This window comes from Oryx dammah, unplaced genomic scaffold, assembly GCF_014754425.2.
Source record: "Oryx dammah isolate SB20612 unplaced genomic scaffold, SCBI_Odam_1.1 HiC_scaffold_11234, whole genome shotgun sequence".
In the NCBI taxonomy this organism is placed as follows: Eukaryota; Metazoa; Chordata; class Mammalia; order Artiodactyla; family Bovidae; genus Oryx; species Oryx dammah.
The window spans coordinates 16573-20901 of NW_024080627.1; the positions used below are offsets into that span (position 1 = coordinate 16573).

General features: G+C 49.7%; 1 pseudogene; it reads left to right on the top strand.

The window, feature by feature from the left end:
• The first annotated feature begins 1439 nt into the window (after nucleotides 1-1439).
• Nucleotides 1440-3694, top strand: LOC120861370 (annotated as a pseudogene).
• The last annotated feature ends 635 nt before the right edge of the window (nucleotides 3695-4329 follow it).

Here is a 4329-nt window from a genome sequence, read left to right on the forward strand (position 1 = left end):
GGTCTTCCTGTTACTCCATAATAAGGATACTTCCAACAAGGGCACTAAATTAAAGGCAAGAAGGAAATGAAACTGTGAAAAGCCTGCCACGTTCACAGAGGAGCCTGCAGGCAAGGGAGGGAGTAGAGGGGGTCAGCCTTCTCGGGAACTGAATCCAGCCCCAGCTCTGTGGTTCCAGTCCTGATGCCCAAGGCAGGCGCTGCCACAGCATCTGCTCCCCCTCCCCCGAACTCCAGTCCCCGGAAGGAGGAGGGGTTCTAGTGTGTTGGCGGGACACAGCCTTAGCGTCACCACAGTGTGAGGAAGAAAAGAGGTGTGCAGCAGTCTCTCCTTTTAAGACGAGACAGATCACTCAATTTGGCCAGAGTGTGTCCCTGGGAGTTGGGTGGGGTGGGGGCGCCCCAGGGGTGCATTTCCACTGAGACGATTCCGTGCAAGAGGTTTCAGTGCAGGAGAAGAGTCAGTGGCTGACTCTTCATACAATCTTTTTCTCACCTCAGACCTACTAAACTGGAAAAAACCAAATCCTCCAAGTTGATCCACAAAAAATTGTGGAAATGTTCATTAGTATTTTTTTCAAACCACTGTCCAACATGGGCTGATGCACAGACATGAGTGATGATTGTGTTCACAGTGGAGGAGCGGCACCTCGTCCCAGACAAAGCCCAATACTCATCTCTCAGTATTTGGCTTCTTGAGGGATGACCGGACAAGCCAGAGTTCAGTAACATGGGACAAGCTAAAGGGCCTCCAGAAGCTAAAGAGACAAAGCGGGGCCCTCCCCTGGGGCATTAGAGATGGAGCAGCCCTGCTGACACCTTGTTTCAAAACGCTGACCTCCAGAACTGACGCTTGCGAGAATTTGTTGCAAATCTAGGAAACCAGATTTAACTTCCAGAAATGAAAAATATATTCTTTGTCATATATTTTTTTAAATTCTCAGAAAAACTTGCTGACTTCTTGCCCTAGAGCATGGTGGTCACAAGGATCCCAGGACCCCTTGTCATATCCTGTGTCCCCCAGTGTCTGAGACTCAAAGGGAGGGTCCACTGATCTAGAGAAGGCTGGTCGGTCCAAACACCCACAGGAGCCAGAGGGAAGGAAGGAAGTAAAGGGGATGGAGAGGACTAGGGCCCCTGGAGAGGACCAGCTGTACTTCTCAAAGGTGGTAAAAAAGCAAGATGCCGTGTGCATGACATGGTCTCATGTCTATAAAATCGAAAAAAAAGATAGATACGGTCTACAAATATGTATGCATGTATGTACACACATGTCTAAAGAATGATTTCAAAGCTTGTGACATGTGTTGAAGCCTGTACATGAAGTTGAGGACACGGATTCTCCCTGGATGGAGGACTGGATGCTCCTGTGAGCAGGCAGGAAGCCTGGCATGCCCAAGAGGGGAAACTGGGCACAGTCCTGTTTTATGTTGATTATACATGAGAATAAGAGAAATACAGAAAACTACACAAAGATAGAAATGGAAAACAACACAGAGGGCATAAAGCTGCTCAGCTCCAACCACCCCTCTACCTCCCCCAAGGGCACACAGCCAGGGACACCAGATATCCTACAGCTTCTAAAGGAGCAGGAAACCTGGATTTTCTTGAGAAATTAAAACACTGCAGCTTCCAGCCTCTTAGGGAAGAAAGAATACTGATTCTACACCGTGTCTTCCAGAAAACACCATGAAGAAAAACAAAACAAATCCTCAGGGCCACCTCCAGTACAAGCCAGTTTTCACCCCTAATCTGGAGCAAACCAAGTTTGCATGAGGTTATGTCTAGAGGGAGTCCAGGGCCTTCCGGGTCCTCTCTGAGGGGGAGGTGGAGAACCGTGAGACCATAAATTGCCTCATGTACATTCAACTCAAATTCTGTTACCAAATGAATGATTTTTTAAAGTTGTTTTCAATTTTGAGAGACTTGAAGGTTTGAGATTGTACATAAAGACCATTTACCTTGCAATCTCCATAGATAATGGTACGCAGCACAACAGGCCCAAAATGTTCATGGTTTGGGGTCAGACCACACACGGCTGTGAGATGTGGGGATAAGACAAGACTCCTGACAAGGCCGAGGCTGATGGGTGGGGAGAACCATGGTGGAGCAGCTGTGCGGTTACTCAAGTGTCTGAGCCATTGGTTCCACCTCCACAGATTCTGAGCCTCAGCTGTCGCAGGCTCCTGAGCCTGTTCCAGGCATCTGACTTAATCCACCTCCAGGGCTGAATTTTTCTCTGATAGGTCCTCAGCGAAGGTAACTCGCATACCAGTGGCCGTGACCTACCAGACCATCACAGCACTGTGTCTACCGGGCTGATGTCTCAAGACAAGAGCTCCGTTCACGTCATGTGCTGCCTCCTCTGCCTGCCGCAGCTCTTCTCCACCTGTGTGGCCTTCTCGCTTGTGGCTGACATGGGCATTCGGAGAGGGGCCCCAGGTACCTGGTCCATGTCCTTCTGGTGTGTCTGCTTCGTTGTGACCCTCGTCATCTCCATAGTCAACTTACGTGAGCTCTGGTCCCGCTTTCCTTTCTTCTGGTGCAACTTCTCCATCACCTAGGCCTGCTACGCCACTCTCATCTGCCTCTCGGCCTCCATCATCTACCCCATCACCTACGTCCAGTTCCTGCCTTATGGTCCTTACCGGGACCGGCAATCGCTGCCACTGCTTTCTCCTGCATCGCGTCTGTGCTTTATGCCCTGCATGCGGCCCTCATGAGAAACTGGTATGATCGCAGTGATGTCACCTGCTACATGCACACCGTGCCAGGCCTGCTGGGGGTGCTGGAGACCTTCATGGCTGGTTTCATCTTCACCTTCATCATCAACACCTCCCTGTACCTGCACCAGCCGGCCCTGGAGTGGTGTGTGGCCGTGTACTCCACCTGCTTCATCCCAGCAGCCCTGGCCATCCTGTTGAACCTGGGAAAATGGCAATGCAGGCTGCCCAGCCTGTATCCCATTTTTCAGCTTGTGCTCAGCCTGCTCTCCATCCTCCTCTATGTCAGTGCTCTGGTCTTCTGGGCTCTCTACCAGTCCAATGAAGAGTTTGGTGGACAGCTCCAGCGGTCCAGTGATATGGGCTGCATCAATGGGCTCACCTACACCCTGTGCTTCTGGGACCGGAAACTGAGGGTGGCCATCCTGACAGCCGTCAACCTGCTGGTTTACGTGGCCAACATGGTGTACTGGGCCCGCCAGGTTTCTATAGGGACTGGGGCTCAGTCCAGTGCTCCCAATGCCCTCCACTCACAGGGGCTGTCTTTACAGAGCTCTGTCAGCCCCTGATGTCCTCTTCCTGGCTCTCCTCTCTCCCTGCCCGCATTCTTCCCCACTGATCTCACACTTGTTTCTATTTCCTTCCCTCCTGTTCTGTCTCCTTCCTGTCTTGTGTGGTTGTACACATTCTGTTTTCCTTCTTTCTCTTGCTTCTCTCATTTTTTCTACATTTTTCTACTGTTTCCCCTTTCCCGGTCATCCTTGCTTTTCTTATCTCCCGTGTCCTGACCACCTCTCCCCATTTACCCTCTCCTGATCAGAACAGCCTGGTATAAATCAAGCTCCCATTCAAGATCAAATTCAAAAGTAAGATAGAAAAGATAGAAAATAACCCAAGTGTTCATCTTCAGGATGTGGATTAATAAACGATGATGTAGTTCAAGAGGGATACTCTGCAGCAGTGACAGGGAAATATCTCCTGCTGCTGCTGCTGAGTCGCGTCAGTCGTGTCAGACTCAGCGTGACCCCCATAGACAGCAGCCCATCAGACTCCTCCATCCATGGAATTTTCCAGGCAAGAGTACTGGAGTGGGTTGTCATTGCCTTCTCCGAAATATCTCCAGGAGACAGGAAATAAAAAGCTAACATATAAATCAACATGGAGCATACTATATTTTATATAATAAGAATGAGAGGAAATACTATTAAATACACCTGCATGTGCTTGATTTTTGTCAAGACGCACAGGAAGGACTCCCCTGAGTTCGTTGGAATAGTTACCTGGTCTGGGTGGGGGATGGGAGCTGAGGAGAGAGTGAATGGAGCCACGGGTAGAAGTGAGGTCTCTCAGAGTATGGCTTTTTCAGAATATTTTTATTTGGAACCATGTAAATATTCCCTTCTTAAAAAATAAAATTTATGTTTGAAAAATATACCAACTGGAGAAGAGTCAGGGGACAGATAGTTGGCAGACAGTCTCCATGCTCCCTGCAGCCTTGACGGATAGACTGAGGAGCTGAGAGATGCTCGCATAGGCCTGTCTCCAAAGCAAGCAGAAGTGAGGCACCTTGGTCCAGGGGTCTGGGGAGGGGGAGCTGCGGTCCCTAA